Source organism: Podarcis vaucheri (assembly GCF_965113315.1).
Source record: "Podarcis vaucheri genome assembly, chromosome: 10".
NCBI classification, from domain to species: domain Eukaryota; kingdom Metazoa; phylum Chordata; class Lepidosauria; order Squamata; family Lacertidae; genus Podarcis; species Podarcis vaucheri.
Window position 1 is genome coordinate 67483543 of NC_138748.1, and position 12199 is coordinate 67495741.

The window sequence follows — 12199 nt, forward strand, 5'->3', positions numbered from 1 at the left end:
CTTTCATGGCAAAAATACTTCTTCGCCCATGTTGATCAAGCATAACCAGAAGAAGAGTTTTAGCCAAGCCTTCTTGTTTGCAACTTTTTCACATGCTGGGAGCCTTTTACACGGAGTAGCATCCAAGCAATGGGGAACTATCGGTTAATGCCAGCTTACTAACCAGGATCTTAAACCAACTTTAAACCATGTTTTAAGAACCTGGTTTAATAAACTGGCATTAAACCATGGTTCCCTGTTGCAGACGTAACAGTTAACTGTGATTTAATTAAACCTGGATGTAAGCACTGATGAGAGAGGAAGAGAGGGGCGAAGAGGGAACATGCAGTCCCAGCATTCATTCATTCCTGCCTGCTAAGCTATGATTCTGCAAGCCATAAATTTATTGTGTTAACCAAGTCAATGTTTGGAAGCTGAACTCTATTCATATAACTAGCTATATAGTTCAATCGTGTGAAACAGATGTAAAAGAATTTCATGGCTTATTTTGCTATGTCCACATGTGTCAATTTCTCTAAGTGCTAAAGGTCTCCTGCACATCCTGTTTAAGAAGATGGGCGGGGGAGTTATAGGGAGTCTGTGCCAATTTGTTTTTAAAACCCACTTTACTGATCCATTCCTTTCCTCCGAGTATTGGATTTTATGCTGGAGAAGGGGAAAATATTTTATTGCTATTTTTCATCTCTTCATTTTTTCACTTTTACTGAATAAAAGTACAACCGGGCCCAAGAGGTGGAAGCTTTTAACATTGCTAAAGAAAGAAAGAAAAACCTCAGACCTTATTTCCATAGCATAAGCTAGCCAGAAGTTCCCCAGTGTAAACCCCAAAGAAATCAATGTGCTCCCAGCAATTCCCAGCAGATGTGTGTTCCAAAGCAAATGAGAAAATACCAAATAGGAGCAGAGGGAGCCACCTTACATTGCCTCATCCAACTCTGTATTGTCTTCTCAAGAGTTTGAGGACAGAAGTTATCTGCAGCCCCACCTGGAAATACTGGGGACTGAAGCTGAGACCTGCTTCTTGCAAAGCATATGACATTCAGAACCATTTGCCTCTGGCCAACAATCAACATGTCATTTGAGAAGACTCTGGTGATTGGCTGGACTGCTCCGCATCACAATGGAGTAGGGTGGACTCTGGTAGTCATTGGCCAGGCTAGATGCTAGAGAGGGCTGGGGCAGGCAGACCAGAAGCTACAACAGCCATTATGTGAATGTGTTTTTTGATGAACTGAGTGGAAGACTATGAGTCTTCCACAGTCACACAGGTGAGTGTGTGTGTGACTTCAGTAGCGCTCAGCTTGTTTTTGGTTGTTAGCTAGTTAACGTTGCTAAGTTTTGTGGGTTATGAGAGTTGTAATGTTTTGTGAATTTTATAATATGACTTTTCTTGTGGCTGTGCTGTTTATCTAATTTTCTAAGTTTTTTTTAAATAGTGTTTTATAGAAGGTGGGGTTTGTTACTGATGATTTGTTGATTATTTTATATAATTTACGTTGCCGATGTGATGCTCTACTGTGTCACTTATTGTATGTAAGCCTCGTTGCGACTCAGGTGAGTGAAAAGCCACATAGAAATATAATAAATGAAAAATGAATTGAAATGAGGAGAAGTCTAAGAGAAGGAGGAGGGACTAGGAAGAGCTCATGACCGCCCCACATTTAGTTCAAATTCGTTTAGCTTCTATACAAACTAGCGTCACCACTGCTTGCACTTAAATTAGGCAGGCACCCACAATTCTCATACTTTGCCTCCTATGCTCTGTGTTCTTCTTCTTCGGTGATCCCTCGTAGCCAAGTAAGACTGTCTTCCATAAACAGGGTTTTAACAGTGAGTCCGTAAGTGACTGTGGAGGCCAATTCTGGATCCACACGTCCTTCCGCAGTGGGGACATTGGTTTCCGGGTGGGAGTTGATCACGGTGTGGATTCGCCAAGCATGCCTTCCTCTTAGCACATTTCTCCCTTGCGTCTTGAGTTTGAGTGTCTTCAAAGCCCATGATACCTTTGGTAAAGGCTGTTCTCCAACTGGAGCACTCGCAGGCCAGTGTTTCCCAGTTGTCAGTGTTTATACTACCCTTTATTTAGATTTGACTTGAGACAGTCTTTAAACCTCTTTTGTTGACCACCAGCACTATGCTTTCCATTTTTAAGTCCGGAATAGAGTAGTTGCATTGGAAGACGATCATCAGGTATCCGCACAACATGACCAGTCCAACAAAATTGATGTTGAATAATCATTGCTTGGACACTGCTTGATCTTTGCTTCTTCCAGTACACTGGTATTAGTTCACCTGGCTTCCTAAGTATGTGTAAAAATTTCCGGAGACACTGTTGATGGAATCTTTCGAGGAGCTGGAGATGGCATTTATAAGTGGTCCATGTTTCACAAGCATATAGTAAGGTTGGTAGTACAATAGCTTTGTAATCAATAGCTTTGTAAACTTAGTAGGTGCCCCAAAGAACACTTCACAGAAGCATTTCACACGACACATGGTTAAACTATGGAGCTGTGTCCCACAGAAGACAGTGCTGGCCAACAACTTGGCTGGCTTTGGACAACTCAATGGACGGTAAGGCTTTCAGTGGCTACTAGCCACAATAACTATGTCGCCCTCCACTGTTGGATGTGGTAAAGGTAAAGGTAAAGGTAAAGGGACCCCTGACCATTAAGTCCAGTTGCGGACGACTCTGGGGTTGCGGCTCTCATCTCGCTTTATTGGCCAAGGGAGGAAGCATACAGCTTCCGGGTCATGTGGCCAGCATGACTAAGCCACTTCTGGCGAACCAGAGCAGCGCACGGAAACACCATTTACCTTCCCGCCAGAGTGGTACCTATTTATCTACTTGCACTTTGACATGCTTTTGAACTGCTAGGTTGGCAGGAGCAGGGGCTGAGCAACGGGAGCTCACCCCCTTGTGGGGATTCGAACCGCCAACCTTCTGATCAGCAAGCCCTAGGCTCTGTGGTTTAACCCACAGCGCCACCAGATGTGGTAGGCCTCTCTAAATGCCAGTTGCAGATGAACTGCAAATAGAGAGAGAGTGATGTTTTGCTCAGATACTTCTTTTTGAGTTTCCCACTATTGGCTACTGTGAGAACAGGAGGCAGTGGTTTAACTCTCTCTCTCTCTCTCTCTCTCTCTCTCTCTCTCTCTTGTACACAGACATCAAAATTTGTCTTTAGACCTATTTTGTACCAGGAGACCTTGGCCTCACTCAGAAGGCTCCGACAACCTCTGTATCGCCGCCTACCTTAGAGACAGACAGATACTTCCCCTGCCTTGAAGGGAAGAGCAATTTATTTGGCTGCGCAAAGAGTTTGCCCAACGGATCAGGTGAAGGGAGGGAAGAGCCACCTCAGATCTAATCTCAGGGATGTGGGCCAATTCGTCATGCATGAAATGCAGTCAGCCGTCCCTTCCTCCTGTGCTGCTTCCAAAAACTTATTATCAGCAAAGCAAGGTGGAGCAGGAGCTGAAACTGGGAGGCAAAAAGCAATGACTGTGGAATGGGCTACGCAGAAGAACAGAAATGGATTCTTTCGGGGTGGGGTGTGTGTTTTAACTAAAGCCCGCTGCTGCCTTTAACCATGTGTGGAGCTGAGATTCAAGGGAAGGGAGAGGAGGAATGTTGGTGCAAGGGGAAACCCAGCCTAGCCCATCCACCAACCAGAGGAGCAGCAGGAGCAAGGACCTTTGCCCTTTGATGAGAAGGACTAGAGCTCAATGGTAGAACATGCATGCTATGCATACAGAAGGTCCCAGATTCGATCCTCATCATTTCCAGGTAGGGCTGAACATGGTCCCCGTCTGGAACCCTAGAGGGTGCAGACTTGTGGTTCTCAAAGGGTGCGGCAGGAGAAAAGAGTTTGGATTTTGGATTTGATATCCCGCTTTATCACTACCCTAAGGGGTCTCGAAGCGGCTAACAATCTCTGGGAAGGTAAATGGCTGGCCACATGACCCAGAAGCTGTACGCTGGCTCCCTCGGCCAATAAAGCAAGATGAGCGCCGGAACCCCAGTGTCGGCCACGACTGGACTTAACAGTCAGGGGTCCCTTTACCTTTATATATACAGATATCTACAGTTCATACAAATAGAGTACCTGGCTGCACCTTAAGGCAAATAGGAGGACCTTTCTATCTCTCTCTCTCTGACCACACTCTTCTACACCACCACCTTTACTGCTGGACAGGTTTCCCTTTTAAACCGATGACAGCCAATCAACTGGCAGCACATTACTGCTGAGTCTTTCTGACCCAGCACTTCCATAGAAAGTATTGCAGGCTGGTTGCATCAGCCAGTTGCATCAGCTAGCAAACTCAAGCCTGCAGACTTACTATCTCAGACAGCATTCTGTGGATCCTGACAGGCTCGCCCCGCCCCTGGATGCAGGATGCACACACCACACCCGGCACCCGAGCGGCTAGCTAGGCTGCTGTGCAGATGCACCAGCGCATTCCTTCTCTCTCTGCTCCTCCCAGCGGCCATGTGGTCACCACTGTGGATATACAACTTGACTGATTGTCTCCAGGTGTTATGGTCATCTGCAAGGGATTCCCACATGGTGGGGTTAATGTTGACATCCTTCTTCTCATGTCTCCAGGCATCTTTGTAACACAGAGTTGGGTCTGCCAATGAGCCTGGTGCCGGAACTCAGCTCCCCGTAGAGCGTGTCCGAAAACAGTATCCTTGCCTCTCTTTAAAAGCATTGGCTATTTTTCTACAGTTCTCCATGAGGTTGTTGTGAACAAGGATTTTCAACTCTGACAAATAGGAAAGGTCAGCAAAGAGAAAGGCTTCTTTGTGCTGATGAGAGCTTGTTTCAAATTAGACCTACTGTAAATGAGATTACCAGGCAAAAGGGAGATCTCATTCAGTTTGTATACATACTTAAGGTACATATGTAAGAGGCTCGTTTATAATTATATTTTGGGAATGGTTAGTGTTCTTATGTAGCTGCATTCTTTTATACTTTCTGGATGTCCCAAGGTCATATTATAAAGTAGTTGTGTTCTGTGTCAAAAATCAAGCTTGGCTACGAGTCGTTTCTTTTCATTTTCCAATAGATTTCTTACCAATAAAGTATTTGGAGCGGCACGAGCAAAGTTTGATTCTGAAAGTGTGGTCCAGAGAACATATCTTGAGATCCACTGGTGTGGATGGACCAATAAGTCTGGCTTGGTAGCTGCCTGAATTCCTAGATTCCTTCCTTGCTCTCAGCTAGAAAGAACAGCCAGTTGCCCATAGTCCTTAAGACAGCTGTAGCCAAGTCAGATACAGTGGTACCTCGGGTTACAGACGCTTCAGGTTACAGACTCCGCTAACCCAGAAATAGTACCTCGGGTTAAAAACTTTGCTTCAGGGTGAGAACAGAAATCGTGCTCCGGCGGTGCAGCGGCAGCAAGAGGCCCCATTAGCTAAAGTGGTACCTCAGGTTCAGAACAGTTTCAGGTTAAGAACGGACCTCCAGAACGAATTAAGTTCTTAACCCGAGGTACCACTGTACTGGACTTCAAGTCAGCCTTCTCCAGCATAGCAACCTCTAGATATTTTGTACTACAACTCCTATTAGCCCCAGCCAGCAAGGCAAGTAGTCGGAGATTGTGGGAGTTGTAGTCTAGCGAAACCTGGCCTTGAGGGACATTTAGTCTGATCTGGGTATGATAATAATAATAAAATAAAAAAATAATTTTATTTATACCCCACCCTTCCTGGTATAAAACCGGGCTCAGGGCAGCTAACAGCAAATATAAAACATTGATTAAAATGTGACTTAAAAACATCATAAAACAGCATAAAATACAACATAAAATGCAGCATCAATATCAATCAAATTCAAAAATTCAGGGGTCATTTTTTTGGGGGGGCGGGGGAACCAGTCAGTATACATCAAATGATCACCAGGGCTAAATGGCCAAGTTGGTCCTACTAGGGACAGCAAGGAGACCAGGGAAGAATTTAAATGTGGGGTCCCAGAAAAGGTTTCTTCATGGAAGAGGAAAGGGGAAAGGGAATAGAGGATCAGGCTAATTCAAATTGAATAGCTCTGTCTTACAGGCCCTGCGGAAGGAGATCGAGTCCTGTATGAGATAGCATCCAACATCTGTTTGAGCTAGAGGCATCACTCACTGCCTAGCTACTCACAAAGCAACCCACATGCCGGAAGAGTCCTGCTGGATCAGGCCAAGACTCCATCTCGTTTTCAGAAGTGGGCCAGCTTCCATGTACCAGAAGAACCAGAGGCTATGAGCACCACACAAAAGTCCCTAACACAGAAAAATCCGCTCTGGTCATCTCCAGCAAGCAATTCCATCCCTGCACCACACAAGGTAAGATAAGGCGGCTTCCTCCTTCTCCTCCTCTCTGATGGTACCAAACAATAATGGTGGAAATTGCCGTTTTCGTTTTAAAGGAAAAGTAGACAGAGAGACTCCAAATTCTATGGAAAGGAGATCTAACTTCCACAGCCAGAATTAATTAAACGAATTAAGGGAAATCTGCATTTGTGTACTTAGCACAACTCCACATGAAATATTCAGGGGTTTCAAGGAAATTGGATCTTTCCCTCGATCCCTGCTGGCAAAAATTGGAGATAAGTAGAACAAGAAGGGGTGGAACGGAGAAGTGCTGTTTGCAAAAATGGAAGCACTGCTCAGCCCAGTTTGAGAGCTGTCAGACTGATTGGGTGTCCTTTTGTGAGATCGTTGGCAAGGCACATAATCCTCTCTTGCAAAGATTCCAAGGAATATTTATTTTCAGTAAGGTTTATTTTTTAGGTACAGGTTGAATGGGTATTAACCCAGGCAAGCAACACTAATCCCAAAGCTACATATTGCAGAATTCTCCTAGAGCCTTCCTTCACCTGGTTCCCTGTTTTACACTATAACTCCCATCAACATCCCAGCACCAGAAGTGTTCTAGTCATGCTGGCCACATGACCCGGAACGCTGTCTGTGGACAAACACCGGCTCCCTTGGCCTGAAAAGTGAGATGGGCACCATATCCCATAGTTGCCTTTGACTGGATTTAACCATCCAGGGGTCCTTTACCTTTTTACCTTTTTACCATAGATGATGGGGATTGTAGTCCAAAAGAACTGGAGCTCATGAGGTTGGGGAAAGAAGAAGAAGAAGAAGAAGAGGAGGAGCAGGAGGAGGAGGAGGAGGAGGAGGAGGAGGGGGAGTTTGGATTTGATACCCAGCTTTATCACTACCCGAAGAAGTCTCAAAGCGGCTAACATTCTCCATTCCCTTCCTCCCCCACAACAAACACTCTGTGAGGGGAGTGAGGCTGAGAGACTTCAGAGAAGTGTGACTAGCCCAAGGTCACCCAGCAGCTGCATGTGGAGGAGCAGGGAAGCGGACCCAGTTCACCAGATTACGAGTCTACCACTCTTAACCACTACACCACACTGGCTCTAGGTCTAGGGAATGGAGCACGAATGACAGACCCTCCAAGTGTCCCTGGATAATTCCAGGGACATCCCTGATTTAGAGAAGCCATCCCGGTTTCTGATTTGATCCCAGAACGTCCCACTTTTCCTTAGGATGTCCCTATTTTCACTGAAGAAATGTTGGAGGGTATGGAGTTATCCAGCCCCTGAATTGCCTGAAGGCAATCTTTATAAGGAAGTCTTTTTTATGTTTAATGTTTTATACATGTTGGAAGTTGCCAGAGTGGCTGGGGCAACCCAGTAAGATGTGTGGGGTATAAATAGTAAAATTATTATTATGGAATGGGACATCCTTATTTTCACTGGAGAAACCTGTGCCCTTCAGCCCTGGTCAGCATAGCCAATGGTCAGGGTTGATGGGAGTTGTAGTCCAATACTATCTGGGGTGGGGCATAGGTTCCCCACTCCTGGCCTAAACTCACATCTTTTGTTTTTTCACAGCTATTTATACGTACACTCAGACCAATCCCCACCTCCCTGCCCCAGAATTGGGTTGTGTTGGGAGCACCTCAAGCTACATTGAAAGATAGCTGAGAATAACATGAGTCTTAATGGCTCGCCTGCACCCAATTCTCAACATAATCCTGGAAAATCTCAGCTTTTCATTTCAGTAAAAAAGAACGCAGTTATTGCTTCCAGCCCACAAGTCTGGAAAGCGTCCTTACTATTCTTGTATTCTCTTGTAGCAGAATGCTAAAAACACACAACTATTGAGTTGCTACTACAGGTCTGTAATCAATTTTTTAAAATATTGTCAAAGAGAAAATTTAGTTTTAGGTTGTTGTTTTTTCCATGGAATTTTAAAAAAATAAAAATGAAGTCTAGACCTGCGCAGCTCCATCCCAAAAGGATGTGGGCCAGTTTGTTAAAAACTGGATCCTCTGAGCTGGCTAGCACAGTGCGTTGCTAAGAAAAGGTCACAGTGCCCTGAGTAGGCGCCTTGTTTTGTCTTCTTGCACACATAGAGACGCATATACACCAATTTTATCTGTGCTTCGTAAGCCATCGGAATTCATTCTGGGTCATTGTGAGCTCTGCACTTACTCAAACGAGCCGACACCTCATGGGAGCATTGCCGCCGGAAAATGAGTCACCGAACAGCCCAACTTTCACATCTCTGAACCCCAATCATCACAATAGCAAGCGAGTTGCCCCAATAACACACTCTGCTTCTGGAACCCCTGGAATCTTTCACTGCATGGAGATTGGGTGGGTATGTAACAATATTTTGGTGTGTTTTTGGGGGGGCAGCGGTTCTTCCCCCTGCCTGTTTCTGTGGCCCGCTTTGCACACGCTATGAAGTTCCATATTAAGGACCGACTCCCCCAATCTGCATCACAATCAGATTCCTAGAAGCGCTGAATATGAAGAACTGTCTCCATTAAATCCTCATTACCAGGTCACCTAAGAACAGGCAGGAGACAATAGCCAGTGCAATTCCATTCATGTTCCAATCTTTTAATTCTCCTCTCAGCAATTAGGGCGGCCCTATCTGCCAGAACCAAAAGCCTGAGTCACAGCTCATATTAATTTTAAATCCCCAGACTTAAAAAAAAAACAGTGTTGGAAAACAGAAAAGTTTTGCTCATTCTGGAGGGGAGAAGGATTAAGTATTCTGCTGTGCAATGACTGCTTTGATATTCCTTCACTCCCTTCCCCTCCTACCCATTTCCCTCCCAAATTACTGATCGTTGTCTTACATAACAGTGTCATCCGCACTTATTGAATTAACAAGGCTGCGAAACACTTAATGAATCTAAACTCATCAAGTGCTTCCAAAGTTAATAACGGCATCGGGAGATCCTAGCTCCCTTAAGCCCCCAACCCACCTACCCCTTTCCACCCCGCCCTCCCTGCGAGAGAAATTTATACGCTTCCCGCACAGTCGCCAGAGTTCAGACAGCCCAAATCTCATGAAAGATTTATTGCTGGATGGCCTTGTGATTTATTTGCTGTTTGCCGGAGCAACATGTAGCACGCATCTTCCGAGGGTTTATTTCATACTTGCAGGACTTGCGAGAGAGGAAGAATACGATCCGAGAGGGAGGGGGGCTCTCTCTTCCCAAGCCACAAATTCTAGGGGAAAAGAAGGCTGCAAATAACAAGGAGAGCAGGGACACAGAAACAAAGGGAACTTGCCTTTGTTCCTTTGGAAGTCCGACCAATGGCCATGGTCAAGGACTGACTGAACACTGGGGAGTGGTGGCTGGATACTGAGGAGCAGGCACTGGGAGAAGAAGGCTTGGAGACTGCCTTGCAAGAAGGGACCAGGGATTTGGAAGGGATTGGACACCGGTCTTGAAAGACCTACACTGGCTCCCACTACGTTTCCGAGCACAATTCAAAGTGTTGGTGCTGACCTTTAAAGCCCTAAACGGCCTCGGTCCAGTATACCTGAAGGAGCATCTCCACCTCCATCGTTCTGCCCAGACACTGAGGTCCAGCGCCGAGGGCCTTCTGGCGGTTCCCTCACTGTGAGAAGCCAAGTTACAGGGAACCAGGCAGAGGGCCTTCTTGGTTGTGGCACCCGCCCTGTGGAACGCCCTCCCACCAGATGTCAAAGAGAAAAACAGCTACCAAACTTTTAGAAGACATCTTAAGGTAGCCCTGTTTAAGGAAGCTTTTAATGTTTAATAGGTTATTGTATTTTACTGTTTTGTTGGGAGCCGCCCAGAGTGGCTAGGGAAGCCCAGCCAGATGGGCGGGGTATAAATAATAAATTATTATTATTATTATTAGGGGAGCCTGCAGCAGCCAGGAGACAAGAGGCGGGAGCAGCTGCAGGATTGGAGACTGGAGGTCAGTTGCAGGAGGACGGAGAGATAGGTCAGGCTGGTGTAGGGTCAAGAGCTTCCACATCTCCTGCTCCTACCCCCATCTCTCCTGCTCCACTGTCTCCCAGGACCAGAAGAGGACTGAAGCGGGAGGAGCAGAAGCAGGTTACATGGAGGCACAGTCTTTGCATGCTTGCTTGCAGCTTGGATGGGGGAGATACATAAGCCAAGGTCAAGGGTGGGGCAATTGCCTCGTCAGGCGCACACTAGGAGTAGCTGAGAGACAAAGGCCTGGTGGACGTGCGCATCCCTAACTTGTAAGTGTATTTTTGACAACAAAGAGTTAATTCCTCACTCTGGAAATCCCATTCCTGACAGCGCCATGACATCCATCTACCTCAGTATTGTCCACACAGGCAGTTGCAGCTCTCCGGGATCTCAGAAAGGGAATCTTTCCCATCCCTACCTGATTGACACCTAGGGAATCCCTGAGAGATGGCCATCATACCTTTCTTTAGAAGCCTGCAATGAAGGAGAGCCACTATAGTCTTCTCATGGATAGGGCAGCTTCCTGTTTCATGGTTAGGCTTCTGAGACTCTGAACTTTGACCCCTCCAGGGTCGTGGAAACCTATATTGTTGCATGGGAACCCTACTGTGACATCATAACTGATGAGAGACATAACTCATCCCTGTTCCCACTGTGAGACGTGAAACACATAGCAGTCAAGTACAACATTCCTAGAATGGACATGCTAGGGGATGCTTTGTACCAGCCAGGAGAAAACTTCCTGTTTCCTCCTGAGCTGGGAGATACTTCCTCTGCATGTGACTAGATGTGGGCGTGGCTTAATCTGGGTAGGGGAGCACATGTTCTTTTCCTCCTCCTTCTCCATTTTGGGACTAACTCCCTTATGGGATGGGACGCGGGTGGCGCTGTGGGTTAAACCACAGAGCCTAGGGCTTGCCGATCAGAAGGTCAGCGGTTCAAATCCCTGCGATGGGGTGAGCTCCCATTGCTTGGTCCCTGTTCCTGCCAACCTAGCAGTTCGAAAGCACGAAGTGCAAGTAGATAAATAGGTACCACTCTGGTGGGAAGGTAAATGGTGTTTCCGTGTGCTGCTCTGGTTTGCCAGAAGCGGCTTAGTCATGCTGGCCACACGACCCAGAAGCTGTATGCCGGCTCCCTCGGCCAGTAAAGCGAGATGAGCATCGCAACCCCAGAGTCGTCTGGACCTAATGGTCAGAGGTCCCTTTACCTTTACCCTTATGGGATAGTTCCACATGTATAAATACTTTTGTAACCTAACTCTGCCTTCAGGAATCCAGCTGTGAACTGAATGAATGTGAGTAAATTACTTTTATATAGACTTTAATAGGAGTGTTGTGTCTATTCTTTTTAAGAGGGACAAGAAGGGATCTTACCAGGAATCTTATAGAGAGAGGCTCAGACGAGCTTGCAACAAGCAAACCGCTGTGCATTTAAAGGGGAATGTTTAAACTCTGCTAAGATATAGAACTTGCTAATGCAAGTTAGAAAAGATATCATTAAACAATATATCCTCTCCTGCCTCCCTGAACATCCCCACACCCACTAACATTCCTGCTTGCTTCATTGGTGATGAGTTCAGTGGGTGAGCAAACTCTTTGCTGTGCAACTTCAGCACAGAAAACTCAAAAAAAGGTGTGGTTGTGGCTTTGGGACAGCCATCATCTCTGAGTCTAACCCTGCCTCGTAGAGTTGTTGTGAGGATGAAATGGGGAAGAGTAGAACCATGTATACTACCTTGAGCTCCTTGGAAAAGAAAGGCGGTATATGTCTAATAAAAGATATATATATAAGAATAATACCAGACTGGAGCCTTAAGGGGTTAGAGAAAGCACTCTGTAAAAAAAAAAAAATGCGATGAGAGAGTTTATTTCTCATATTGGCAGAAGTGGCAAGCAGGAACTTTTTTTTTACGCCAGT

At 45.9% G+C, this 12199-nt stretch overlaps 1 protein-coding gene and 1 long non-coding RNA gene across 6 annotated transcripts in view; one reads left to right on the forward strand and one right to left on the reverse strand.

The window, feature by feature from the left end:
- PLXNA4 (plexin A4) overlaps nucleotides 1–12199 on the reverse strand; it is a 604081-nt gene that overhangs the window by 225321 nt on the left and 366561 nt on the right. The gene's annotated exons all lie outside the window — the stretch shown is intronic.
- On the forward strand, nucleotides 1172–3588 carry LOC309541515. 2 transcript variants are annotated; one of them, XR_014223783.1, is made up of 3 exons: nucleotides 1172–1268; nucleotides 2274–2402; nucleotides 3166–3588. It is a non-coding gene; the product is annotated as an uncharacterized lncRNA (long non-coding RNA). The 2 variants fall into 2 exon arrangements; XR_014223784.1 differs by lacking the exon at nucleotides 2274–2402.